Here is a 15,318-nt window from a genome sequence, read left to right as displayed (position 1 = left end):
TGGAGTTATCTTTCTTTGTCCAGAATCAACTTAAATCTTTGTTATATACAATATACAATGTATATTCACTTTTTACTACCAACTGATAAATTTAAATAATCTTTACCATTCAGTGATAACAAGCAGTTTTTTTACATTTTATTTACAGTTTATTTTATGATGTATTTAAATGAGTAGTTATTGTTGCAAACTCCATTAGAATATTTTAATTGAGATTAGTTTTGGAATAAGGGAAAGGGGGATGTGATTAAAAAATTGGGTTCAATTTTTCTCATTTGAAATTTCATAAATAAAAAGAAAATTTCTTCAAACATTATTTTGAGAGGATTAATATTGAACAGCATAGTGAATTGCTCTAAGAGAAAACAAAATTTTTAAGTTCATTAGAACACATTCATTCTGTGTCAGAAACCTATGCTGTGTCAACTATTTAATCACAATCCAAATTTAGAGCTGAATCCAGCTTGAAGGTTGTGTCCATACTTGCCCCAACCGTTCAGGGTTCAACCTCTGCGGTCGTATAAAGCTACGCCCTGCGAAGCATCTGGTTCTCATTTGAAATTTCATAAATAAAAAGAAAATTTCTTCAAACATTTTTTTGAGAGGATTAATATTCAACAGCATAGTGAATTGCTCTTAAGAGAAAACAAAATTTTTAAGTTCATTAGAACACATTCATTCTGTGTCAGAAACCTATGCTGTGTCAACTATTAAGTAGCAGTCTGGCTAAGAATCATGCAAAATGATGAAATAGTGATACACACTGTATCACAGAAATCCACAATACTTTTTGTGTTGAAAGATATTGTGAAGTTAGAGCTAAATTTGTAATATTAAACCATTAAACACAGTATATTTTTCTTAGTGCTTTATTGAATATTGGACAAATATGAACTTTCCCCACTTATTGCAGTATAAGAATTTCACTATTTCCTCCTAAGACCGGATGTTTTAAGGAAAATGTTTATATGCAACATAAAGAGAATAATTTTCTTTAAAAAATATCAAAAAATAAAATATGTAGCCTAGTCCTGATTTTGAGTAAATTTGATATCTTTTTTATTCAAAATGGTCTAAGGGAGATAACTCCTTTCAAGAAACATTACTTTCTCTTACATAACAACAGTTGCCATGTGACTGAAAAACATCCAAAGTCGTTATTTTGATAGAATTAAACATAGCTGTACCATTTTCTATCTTTTTATGAAAATACAGAGTGGTTCCTATTTAGTTAAAAGGAATAAATAGTATAAAGACTATATTTTCTTAATTCACCCCTGGACTGCAATGTTTACAATTACTCATTTCCTGTTTGCAAAGATTTTGCATCTGCTGTGTTTCATTAGATATTACACAGTTTTATTCCGTTTTTACTGTTACGGGAGTCCATATCTTCTTTAAGAAGATACTGTGCATGATGAGGAAATATTTTAGACATTTTTAGACAAATGCGAGTCCTTTCACAACTTTTCCAGTGCCAGTGGCATGTCATGTTGCCTTGTTGATGTGTATACCATGCTACCGAGTCCGATGCCAGTAAAGACGCTTGAGAATTCCTGTTGTAGTTTTCAATTTATCAGGACTGTATCATGATAAAAGACATCCCAACGAAGACCAGCTTGTCAGACAATAAGACAGCAACTCATACATTATATAGAAGTACCAAGATTACATAGACAATATCATTGTCAATGTCCATGACTGCATGAGCAAGCAATGAAGCATGACATAACTTGATAACTTCTAAGGACATTTTTGTATGTGTGGCTTTTCACTTGACTGTGTGGCACAGTGTCCTGTTTATTGGAATAAATCAGAGAAAACAGTGTACATGGTGTATGCACCCTCTATCCACTGTGAAAAGGGAGAGCAATAACAGGAGTATCCAGGCATGACCAAAACAGAAAGATCCCTAGACCATGGAGTAATAGTAAGTAATAGTAACACTAACTTAACTTAATTTAAATATTCTTTTTTATGGAGGATAGATTTATATTGAGATAATGAATTCAAATGATATTAGAGTGCAGTAAAATGTCTAATAATAATGATGTAACTTATAATATTGTTACCTACAGTGAACTAAAACAAATGTTTTATAGATCTTTATACACTGTAACTCATTACCCAACCCATCCATTTTCTATGTTTCATCTCAAAACAAGTACTAGTAACTACATGTACCTCTTAAAACTTTGTGGGAGTTGACCAGCACCATAATCACACACAAAAAAAGGTAAATTGGCAAAATGTGACTAAAATGTTCATGTACATGTATATCATGTATATGATTTACAATGATTTAGCCTGACTTTGTAAATGGGGTATAGATTAGCCTAATAATCTTATAATTGCCAAAACCTCACTCATCTCCAAACTTATAATATTTCAGACCATAGTACATGCCATAATGTATAATACAATAAAATGTATAGTAACACTAACAGTTACTTGCATTTATTCTAAAGAAATAACTAGGTATAAAATGTACATGTAATGAACTACATGTTTTTTTACAGCATGGATAAGCTACAATTGATCAAATAATTTATTTAAGAAAAATATATCAGTTACCAGTTACATGTACACTAAATTTGTATATGTACATTGTACATTACATGTATAATCATAACAAAGAGTCAAAGTTTTAAATCATTTTCTTGAAGTTTTGCATATTTGGGTTTCATGTACATGTAACCCTTCTGACAACAACATGCATGCCATGTATTGTATCCAATGCCCCTCATCCAACTTTTCCTTTTTAAATAAATGTAAACAAACAAATAAAATAGCTACAAAGGTACCTTCTACCCCTTTTCAAAAAATATTTAAATAAAGTGAGACCTGTGTTTATTCTGTAATAGTGTTACAGGTCTGATAATATCTAATAATGTTCATCAGTTGTGCATGGATATGAAATTCAGAACCTGTCATTCAATTAAAAAATAAACTGCTACCCATCTTACCATGCTTACATAAATGTAGCAACACAATTGACGCTATTTTTAAGAGTTGTGGAAAATAAAAAAATCTGGCTAATTTAAATTACCTTTCTTTGTTGCGAGAGATTTACAAAGTTCTGTTTGATTGAAATTTTATTAAATTTGTACCATGACCACTCAAATGACATATTTTTAATGACTAAATACTAAAAACCACCTCCCCATATATCATGTATGTTATAAATTCTATTAATTGTTATGTAATATATGTTATTATTACAAATTATTGTATTTACTCATTGAAGATCATCCTGATCTTTTAACATTGTTTAACAAAATGAAAACTTGTAATTTTCTATGGTATACATGTACTGATCATGATGTACATATAAATTATGTTCAACATTTTATGTCTTATTTTTTTAGGTATTTCTAACCAGTGTTACCCACAGTGTACCAAGAAAACTAGTACTGAATAAGGTAAGTGATATTTTTTTAATAAATAAATAATAAATGGATTATAAAACTGATGGTCAATTTTTCAGCAATTCATGTGTACATGTACCTACAATGTCATGAATGTACATTTTTATATACAGTGAAATTGTTTTATTAAAGCATATATTGCAATGAACTTTAAAAAAGCATGTTAGGAACTTTGTAATGTAAAATATTGTACATCCACCCTTGGATTTCAAGCATCACTTCATTTTCTCAACTTTCTCTCTAAATTTGGAGATTGTATGTATGTACATGTATGTATGAGATTGAGAGCAGTTAATAAATTTCTTCAGTTTTCATTAGGTAACATCTTTGCTAACCAAGGTTTCTGATCTACTACTCTTTACATTTGATCAAGCTATATTTGTTTTCCCATTCATGATTACTTTCATATATCTTAAAGGGGAGTTACATAAATACATTATGCACTGACTTTATTCTTTTATAATAACAAATTCTGTCTTTTATTTCAGGTTTCACACACACACAATGGTGGTTCATGTGAGAAGAAGAAGTCATTTGTTGGAGAAAGTTCTTGCTTGTCTTTATCTACAAATGATGTACATTTTACAGTACACTGAACATTGAGGGATTGATTGAACGAAGCTTAAGAACACAGAACAAGAATTAAAAGAATAAATTCTTGTAGATACAAAGCAAACATTACAAAAAAAAATATGAAGCTGAAATTTAATTGTCTAATATTTGAATATGATATATATATATATATATATATATATACAGTGTATTTAAATACAACTCGTCTAAACATCAACCCAACAATGTTAGATCTGTAAATTTGCTTTCGCAAGATGTACTTATATTATATATATTTAAATATATAATGTTATATGTTTAAAGATTTTTGCTCACATTGTTTTGAAAATATATCAAAATATTAACTTTATAATGAATAATAAATCTTTTGAGAAGACATATTTTCATTTCCTCTTGTTTTGTATAATCTTTTTGTACATGACTTTTGTATACTGCAATGGGTTTTTACAAAAGTAAATTACAATACCAGCTGTTAGTTATAGCTAATGTACTTGTCTGTTCCTTATGAAACAATGAAACATGAAAACTTAATTAAACGCCTATTTCTACATATACAATATGTATTCAATGGCGTTGTACATAAATGACATATAAAATACAAAAATACTAAACAAAAATACAATATGTATGTACAATACCAAAAATTGAAAATTTATACTGTGATACACAAGAAAAAAGTCAGAAAAGTTCAAAATAATTTTGGAAATACAATGTTTTCAACCGACATTTAAAAATATCCAAAGATTCAGAGTTTCTTACATTTGTACCTAGTTCATTCCACAATTTTGGCCCAATAGTACTAAAGCTTCTATCTGAAAAAGTTTTCTTTTTGTTATATGGGACTGCATAACAACCAATAGATGACTCTGACGACCTTAATGAACTTTTCGACACTTGAGGATTTAACAAATTGATCAAATATGACGGTGCATTACCTACATGACAGTTGTACATATATGTTAAGATTTTAAATGTAATTCTGGCTTTGATCGGAAGCCAGTGTAAGTCAAACAATGCCTGCTTGGCACTGTCATACTTAGAACGGTTTAACACAAGTTTGGCACACATATTCTGTATACGTTGCAAATAACTGACCAAAGGTGCTATTGTCATCATTTGGCATTTGCTGTTATTTCAATATAAAAAAAGAAGATGTGGTATGATTGCCAATGAGACAACTATCCACAAAAGACCAAAATGACACAAACATTAACAACTATAGGTCACGGTATTGCCTTCAACAATAAGCAAAGCCCATACCGCATAGTCAGCTATAAAAGGCCCCGATAAGACAATGTAAAACAATTCAAACGAGAAAACTAATGGCCTTATTTATGTAAAAAAAAATGAACGAAAAACAAATATGTAACACATAAACAAACAACAACCACTGAATTACAGGCTCCTGACAGGCACATAAACAAATAATGTGGCGGGGTTAAATATGTTAGCGGGATCCCAACCCTTCCCCTAACCTGGGACAGTGGTATAACAGTACAACATATGAACGAACTATAAAAATCAGTTGAAAAAGGCTCAACTCATCAGATAGACATAAATACAAGTGGACGTGGCCGGGTACTTTTACATCCAGACACAAAAAGACACAATGAACAGATCTGAGAGTACTTGCAGTGATCTGACAGCTAGTTCAAAGCCACTCACAACTTATAAAAAAATCAAGTCTATATGAAAGAAAGGAGATGTGGGTTGTAACTTGTAATGTATAAGTCAATGAAACAGAAAACAAACAACACAAGCACATCTATTATGAAACAACAAAGCCAATTGAGAAAGGCAATGGTTTGAATAGATTAGTGGTACATGTATTTGGTTTTATACAAAAAAATTGTGGCTCCCTTTTTAACAGTGTTATTCCCAATAACCTTAATACTGATAACTCATGAGTTTTACAAGGTATCAAGAACATGAAGAAGGTATGTAGAAAAGAAAAAGAGATGATCCTAACAACTGAAGTATACACTAGGGAGACAGCAACTCAACAACACAAATATGTCACAATTATTTTGAATACCATACAATTATCAGACCGCTATGTCAAAGCAAGAAAATTGAAATATTTTTATTTTAGTCCGAATATTTCACTCAATCTGATCAATAGCACTTTCAAATTTTAGGAACATAGTCTGATAGTGAAACCAGGAACATATATATTAGATATACTGTTCCCAGGTGAAACCAAACAAATAATAATATGGTCATATAAATCTTAAGTCAAAAAATTGATTTTCCAAATATCATGTCATTTCTGAAAGATAAAGCATGTCTTTTGAATACCAAAAATATGCCTACTCATCACCAACAAAATAGAGATTTGTTTGGTACTGAAAGTCAAAGGTCGAAGTCTGGTCACTGGTACAGTGTGTACAGTTAAAAAAATATAAATATATCTATTGTCAATCAGTATTTAAAGTACAGATCTGAGAATACTCACTTGCTAAGAGCTAGACTACAGCCAATAACAATAAGTACAAATATATGTACAGTACACATCCAACATCCAATGAATCTAGTGTACAGACGTCTTAAACAGTCCGGGGAAAATACAAACTTGTTCAATGCTAAAATATAGGTATCAACATTGTTTTGAAGTTGCAGATCTAACAATAAGTAATGGTTTTTTTTTAGCTTTCTGTGTCAAATATTTAGCTTCATTGTAATCTGACCCAAACAGCATGAATAAACTTCTGTCTAAACATAAAAATTCACCTCATGTTTTTTGCATTTTTCAAAAATCATACCCTTGGCAAGGTGCTCTAAACGTTGTCCATACATTTGTAAATCCGTCTTCTGTTAGTCTTCCTTATGACCATGATTTACTCTAATAATAATTTCGTCGCTACTTAACAGAATTGTATATTTGGTCAGCACCTTAAGTTTTATGAGTTGAAATATATATGTTATAAAAAAAAAGAAGATGTCATTGTGGTATGAGACACCTCACCTCTAGAGACCAAAGGTATTAGAAGGTGTGTAATTTTGAGATTTGTCGAGTACTTACTTACCTCCATCTCCAGCTGGGACAAGACAGAATATTTGAACATTTTAAAGTAGAAGCAAATATTAGTACTAAATAATGTTTGCTAGGAGTCAGAAAAATACTTTGGTCTAGGTACTTTTCTTCTTGTGGAGTCTTTCAACTTGTCAGCTTGCACATATTGCAGTTAAAAAAACGACTAAGTGTCTTTCTTTTATCATTCATATTTCATTAAAATTAATTGTCAGAAATACGCATGAAATATTTGCCACTGAATTTTCCAAAAACTAACAATCAGAAACAGATAATCGTCCTGTGTTGGGTAGATGGCGTATGCCATGGAAATTATGGGTATATAGTTAACTCCCCCTAAAGTTTGAAATATAGGAAGTTTTCACTTTGCTACATGTATCTGTTTGTACATATATTGAAGATGTCTCGTTTTGTTTATATAGATTAGACCGTTGGTTTTCCCGTTTGAATGGTTTTACACTAGTAATTTTGGGGCCCTTTTTAGCTTGTTGTTTGGTGTGAGCCAAGGCTCTGTGTTGAAGGCCGTACTTTAACCTATAATGGTTTACTTTTTAAATTGTTATTTGGATGGAGAGTTGTCTCATTGGCACTCACACCACATCTTCCTATATCTATGTGGTCAGGGTTTGATTTTTATTCTTTTGGGAGGTACCAGCGTGAGTTTAACTTTTGTAATTTTTTAGGGTATAAGGGGTTAAATGTTAAAGTTATTTTTAGAATAACACTTTTGCATCTGTGGGGGCATAAATTACGTCTCCCAGACACTATAATATCTCAAAGAAAGTCATAAATTGACTTTGCTATAATATAGTTACTTCAGAGTGAAGTTCTGGGGCGTCACTTTGTATAGGTTTTCATTAAATCTGTTTAAAAAATGTGTAATTTTGCTCCGCTTTCCAGTATACAACATATATTCCGCTTTCTGAATAAGACCCCCCTTTTTTGGGGGAAAATAAGGGGGGGGTTGTTTTGGATCTGCCCCTTCTTTTTTTTTTTACATGATACAGATATAATGCAAAGAGAATGTTGGGTCAAACCTAGCTATATAGCAAGCATAAGTTAACCTGCCACTTGTATGAAAATTGGTTATCTTTCCATTTTGTATTAAAAACAATGATGCTTCTGACACGTCCAAGTATTGATGAATTTAAGTTATTTCAGGGACCCCCCCCCGCGAGGCAATTGATTCTTAAGATGTAAAGACATGCTCTTTTTCAATTCATCTATTAAGAAAAGGTTGTTTTAAATAAGTGTAGCCACATAAATTTGTACCTTTCTACTTAGTTAAGTGTCTTCATGAACCTGAAAATCAACTTCTCGAAAAATCTGATCGTATTTACCTTAAATAGTCCATATTCACAAAAATTATGTATGCTTTTGCTTCAGAATTCAACAGACTATCTTATAAAATGGTTTAAAAACATTATTCACATTAAACTAGCAATAAAAAGTAAATAAGGTTATCTACAGAAAGCTTATTTATATATTTTTTGAGAAAAAAGTGCCTAAATATTGTGAAAAACGTGACGACATGATCAACATTTTTATGAAAATTCTGTACTAGGCTACATATTTTTATTTTTGATATGTTTTAGACAAGAGTCAACTGAAATAGAATGATCAAATAAATCAATTCTATCATCAGGGTCTAGGGAGATAATAGAGTTTGAAAATTTTAAATTTTTGACAATTTTCCAACTTGAAAATATTTGTTAATTTGGTTGTCATGGTAACCAAGTTTCCCTTCTTGAATCCATCTTTTCAAATGTTTCCTATTTAAGTTGAACATTATAGATTGAAGGATCTGGTATATACTTTTTATACAGTTCATCAGTATTGCACTTTTTCCAATTAGAAAAAATATACAAATTTTGGGTATTTAAGGCCATTAAACACCTTGTTGCTAGGAACAGCCGTTTCCATAGCAACAGCTTGATTTTTTGTGTGCAAGTTGCCATTTATATTATTTTTGCCTCAAGTTGAATCAATTAAACTATAGCAGATGGATATCCTTCACTATGGATGTATCACCCTTTGCATGATTCTTAGCTGGACTGCTACTTAAATCACAATCCAAATTTAGAGCTGAATCCACCTTGAATGTTGTGTCCATACTTGCCCCAACCGTTCAGGGTTCAACCTCTGCGGTCGTATAAAGCTACGCCCTGCAGAGCATCTGGTTAAACTTATCATTGATATTATGTTGATAGTACTAAATATAAAGCTTTATTACAACTGTCACATAAACTAAACATTAACCAAGAAAACTTAACATTGACCAATGAACCATTAACATGAGGTCAAGGTTAGATGAACCATGACAGGCAGAAATGTACAGCTAACATTTTTTCCATACAACAAATATAGTTGACCTTTTTAGTTTAGGAAAAACAGACAAAAACACAAAAACTTGAGTACAAGGTCAAAATAGAATCCTGTGCGACCGACAAAAGGATCATAAAATATTTCCATACACCAAATATAGTTGACCTATTGCATAAAGTATTAGAAAAAGAATACCAAAATTCAAAAACTTAACTGTGACCACTGAACCATGTAAATAATATCAAGGTCAGAAGACACCTGCCAACTAGACATGTACACCTTACAGTCCTCCCATACACGGAATATACAAGACCTATTGCTTACAGTATCTGAGATATAGACTTGACCTCAAAAACTTAACCTTGTTTACTGATCCATGAAATGAGGTTGAGGTCAAGTAAAAACTGTCTGGCATGCAGACCTTGCAAGGTACGCACAGACCAAATATAGTGATCCTATTACTTATGATAGAGAGAATTTAACATTACAAAAAATCTTGGCTTTTTTTTAGTAGTTGTTGAAGCATGAAAATGAGGTCAAGGACATTGGACATGTAACTGAAGGAAACTTGATAACATGAGGCATCTATATACAAAGTATGAAACATCCAGGTCTTCAATCTTCTAAAATAAAAATCTTTCAAAGAAATTAGGTAACGCTGTATCCGTAGCCTCCGCCGCCGGATCACTATCCCTTTTTCGAGCATTCTGCGACTAAAGTCGCAGGCTCAACAAAAACCAAGAATGCCATAGTAAAAACAAAAAAATGTCCAATATACAAGTTTAGACAATACCAAAGACAATTTAATTAAAGACAAAACAAAAACCAATGATGATCTATCAAGTGTTTGAAGAAGGTTAGCAGCCATCTTGTTGAGTAAAAGGAGATGGGTTGTGGCTACAACAAGCGGCATATATCAGAGTAAAACTTAATTACAGGCTTCTTACTTAGGACAGGTACATACATAGAGAATGTAAGCAGGATCCTCAGTAGTAATCTGTAAGCAATAGTTCACTTTGCTCATGTGAGCAAAAGGAGAGTTTGCAGCTATAACGCAGAATATATCAGTGGAAATCTGTGAGCAAAACTCAATAACAGGCTCCTGACGTGGGACAGGCGCATATATACAGAATGTAATGGGGCTAAAATGTAAGCAGGATCCTGACCCTCCCCTCAACCTGGGACAGTGCTGCAACAGTACAAGTGTTATGGTAGCCGGATTGATATCGGATATGTTTCTAAAGTCGTAACTACAATCCCGTTCCCTTTCATGAATGCAGCAGACCTTGCAAGGTACGCACAGACCAAATATAGTGATCCTATTACTTATGATAAGAGAGAATTTAACGTTACAAAAAATCTTGGCTTTTTTTTAGTAGTTGTTGAAGCATGAAAATGAGGTCAAGGACATTGGACATGTAACTGAAGGTAACTTGATAACATGAGGCATCTATATACAAAGTATGAAACATCCAGGTCTTCAATCTTCTAAAATAAAAATCTTTCAAAGAAATTAGGTAACGCTGTATCCGCCTCCGCCGCCGGATCACTATCCCTTTTTCGAGCATTCTGCGACTAAAGTCGCAGGCTCAACAAAAACCAAGAATGCCATAGTAAAAACAAAAAAATGTCCAATATACAAGTTTAGACAATACCAAAGACAATTTAATTAAAGACAAAACAAAAACCAATGATGATCTATCAAGTGTTTGAAGAAGGTTAGCAGCCATCTTGTTGAGTAAAAGGAGATGGGTTGTGGCTACAACAAGCGGCATATATCAGAGTAAAACTTAATTACAGGCTTCTTACTTAGGACAGGTACATACATAGAGAATGTAAGCAGGATCCTCAGTAGTAATCTGTAAGCAATAGTTCACTTTGCTCATGTGAGCAAAAGGAGAGTTTGCAGCTATAACGCAGAATATATCAGTGGAAATCTGTGAGCAAAACTCAATAACAGGCTCCTGACGTGGGACAGGCGCATATATACAGAATGTAATGGGGCTAACATGTAAGCAGGATCCTGACCCTCCCCTCAACCTGGGACAGTGCTGCAACAGTACAAGTGTTATGGTAGCCGGATTGATATCGGATATGTTTCTAAAGTCGTAACTACAATCCCGTTCCCTTTCATGAATGAGAGGTTCTATAGAGGTTCTTGGTTTATTAAACCAAGAGTTCCAAATGGTAAAAATGAAATCATCCCTTGGTAAATATTACGGACGCCATCACGAGTTGGTTGACCGTTATGGAATAACCGTTTCACAAATGATATCAGATGTGTTCCTTACGTCGCAACTACAATCCCCTTCACTTTCATGAATGTGACCTACCGAAATAAACTATTTACCGGATTTGTTATAACATAAGCAACATGACGAGTGACACATGTCGAGCAGGATCTTCTTACCCTTCCGGAGCACCCGAGATCACCCATAGTTTTTGGTGTGGTTTGTGTTGCTGAGTATTGCTTAATCAAATGGTAGCTCCCTAATTAAGTCTTAGATGCATATTTTTTTGGTATAAGTTGTTAATGGCTTTGAACTAGCTGTCAGTAACTGCAAGTACTCTCAGATCTGTACTTTGTGTATTTTTGTTGTTGGGATGTATTGTCACGGAATAGAAGTTCCTTCATAATATAAGTTCCAAAAGGAAAATATATTCTGGAATATTATTTCCACAGGAATAAATTCAATAAATATTACAGTATATGTTCCTTACGGAATAAATGGTATAGAATATTTGTTCCAACAGGAATAGATGTTATGGTAATGTTTATAATAAAGTATCCATTGGAACTTCTGTTAGGTGGAACAAATATACGTTGACAGTATAAGTACCCGGCCACATCCAACTGTATTTGTAGTATTTGTATCCATCTGAGTTACTATTAAGCCTTTTTCAACTGATTTTTACAGTTTGTTCTTATGTTGTACTGTTACTCCACTGTCCTAGATTATGGTGAGGGTTTGAATCCTGCTAGCATGTTTATTTACCCCACCACATTCTGTATGTTTGTGTCTGTCCCAAGCGGCCTGTTAATCGGTGATTGTCCTTTGTTTCAAGAGTTACATATTTGTTTTTCGTTATTTTTTTGTAAACAAATTAGTCCGTTAGTTTTCTTGTTTAAATTGTTTTACATTGTCATTTCAGGGCCTTGTATAGATAAATATGCGGTATAGACTTTGCTCATTGTTGAAGGCCGTACAGTGAACTTAAGTTGTTCATTTATGTGTCATGTGGTCTCCTGGCAATCTCATCACATAATTTTTGTCGAGCCTGCAACTTTTGTTGCAGAAAGCTCGACACAGGGATAGTGATCCGGCGGCGGCGGCGTTAGCTAACTTCTTAAAAGCTTAATATTTTAAAAGGTAGAAGAACAGGATGCTTCATACTTTGTATATAGGTGCCTCATATTACGAACTTTCCGTCAGACACATGTGCAATGTCCTTGACCTCATTTGCATGGTTCAGTGACTACTTGAAAAAAAAGTTCAGATTTTTTGTAATGTTAAATTCTCTCTTATTCTAAGTAAATGGATAACTATATTTGGTATGTGCGTACCTTGCAAGGTCCTCATGCCCGTCAGACAGTTTTCACATGACCTCGACATTATTTCATGGATCAGTGAACAAATTAAGTTTTGGTGGTCAAGTACATATCTCAGATACTATAAGCAATAGGTCTTGTATATTCGGTGTATTGAAGGACTGTAAGGTGCACATGTCCAACTGACAGGTTTCGTGTGACCTTGACCTCATTTTCATGGTTCAGTGGTCAAAGTTAAGTTTTTGAGTTTTGGTCAGTCATATGTACAATGTCCTTGACCTCATTTTCATGGTTCAGTGACTACTTGAAAAAAAGATTTTTTTGTAATGTTAAATTCTTCCGTGTTATAAGTACTCATTTTCATGGTTCAGTGGGTATTTTGTTTTGAAACTTTAAGCAATACGTCATCTATATTTGTTGTATGGAAGAATTGTAAGCTGTACATGTCTGCCTGGCATTGTTCATATGACCGAGACATTTCAGCGCTTACACTCTTGTCTTCAATTGTCGTTATACATCTTATAACCTAAGCTTTCAGTAACAGCATGTACTTCAAGTTCAGTCTTTTTTTATGCGGCCTATGGTATGAATGGGAGAGACAACTTTCATTGTAAGGTGATGACCATTTCATATTCTGGTGAGCAAGAGGATTTTTTTTCCAAATGAATATTCATAATAAAATTTCTCCTTGAACTTCACTGAAATTCATTTTCATTCTAAGTTTAGGTATCTCATACAAGGATCGATATTTTGTTACCTAGAATTTTCATTTCAAATCTTTTAGTGTTCGGAATATTCATTTCCATCCTTTCTCGTGCTGGAAATTCATTTCCATCCTCTCTTTTGTTGAATATTCATTTCTATCCTCTCTTTTTTTGCATATCCAATCATTTTGTGGGCAAAATATTCCCATCCATCTTTTCTTGGGCAGATTATTCATGTTCATCCTTTCTTGGGCTTAATATTCATATCCATCCTTTCTTTGGCAGATTATTCATATTCATCCTTTCTTAGGCAGAATATTCATGTTCATCCTTTCTTGGGCCAAATATTCTTGTCCATCCTTTCTTTGGCAGAATAATTATGTTCATCCTTTCTTGGGCTAAATATTCATATCCATCCTTTTTTTTGGGCAGATTATTCATGTTCATCCTTTCATGGGCAGAATATTCATATCCATATTTTCTTGGGCTGAATATTCATATCCATCCTTTCTTGGGCAGAGTATTCATATTCATCCTTTCTTAGGCAGAATATTCATGTTCATCCTTTCTTGGGCTAAATATTCATGTCCATCCTTTCTTGGGCAGAGTATTCATATTCATCCTTTCTTAGGCAGAATATTCATATGTTTATCCTTTCTTGGGCTAAATATTCATGTCCATCCTTTCTTGGGCTGAATATTCATATCCATCCTTTCTTGGGCAGAGTATTCATATTCATCCTTTTTGGGCAGAATATTCATGTTCATCCTTTCTTGGGCTAAATATTCATTTCCATCCTTTCTTGGACAGAATATTCATTTCCATCCTTTCTTGGGCAGAATATTCATTTCCATCCTCTCTTGGACAGAATATTCATTTCCATCCTTTCATGGGTAGAATATTCATTTCCATCCTTTCTTGTGCTGAATATTCATGTTCATCCTTTCTTGGGCTGAATATTCATTTCCATCCTTTCTTTTGTTGAATATTCATTTCCATCCTTTCTTGGGCAGAATATTCATGTTTATCCTTTCTTTTGTTGAATATTCATATCCATCCTTTCTTGGGCAGCATATTCATATCCATCCTTTCTTTGACAGAATATTAATTTCCATCCTTTCTTGGGCAAATTATTCTTATCCATCTTTTCTTGGGAAGAATATTCTTTTTCATCCTTTCTTGGACAGAATATTCATTTCCATCCTTTCTTGGGTAGAATATTCATTTCCATCCTTTCCTGTGCTGAATATTCATGTTCATCCTTTCTTGGGCTGAATATTCATTTCCATCCTTTCTTTTGTTGAATATTCATATCCATCCTTTCTTGGGCTTAATATTCATATCCATTCTTTCTTGGGCAGAATATTCATTTTCATCCTTTCTTTGGCAGAATATTCATTTTCATCCTTTCTTTGGCAGAATATTCATTTTCATCCTTTCTTCGACAAAATTAGCTGTTTTCTGTTATTGCAAGGCCAGAATTAATCAATCATAGACTAACTACCAAAGATTTGGAATAACTTTTACTATAAAAGATTGAGATGTTGTGCTCTTTACTAACTATTTGGAGACATGATTCAATTTATTATCTTGAACCTCACCTCATGTCTCATATTGTTTGTCGAGCCTGTGATTTTGGTCGCAGAAAGCTCGACATAGGGATAGCAATCTGGCGACGGCTGCAGCGTTATCTAACTTCTTAAAATC

The 15,318-nt window shown here is 33.1% G+C and overlaps 1 long non-coding RNA gene across 1 annotated transcript; it reads left to right on the top strand.

The window, feature by feature from the left end:
• The first annotated feature begins 754 nt into the window (after positions 1–754).
• Positions 755–4,165, top strand: LOC134719809 (uncharacterized). Its single transcript, XR_010107705.1, has 3 exons — positions 755–1,930; positions 3,369–3,422; positions 3,917–4,165. It is a non-coding gene; the product is annotated as an uncharacterized LOC134719809 (long non-coding RNA).
• Positions 4,166–15,318: the final 11,153 nt, after the last annotated feature.

This window comes from Mytilus trossulus, chromosome 5 (assembly GCF_036588685.1).
Source record: "Mytilus trossulus isolate FHL-02 chromosome 5, PNRI_Mtr1.1.1.hap1, whole genome shotgun sequence".
NCBI lineage: Eukaryota > Metazoa > Mollusca > Bivalvia > Mytilida > Mytilidae > Mytilus > Mytilus trossulus.
This window is presented reverse-complemented; position numbering and strand designations above follow the sequence as displayed.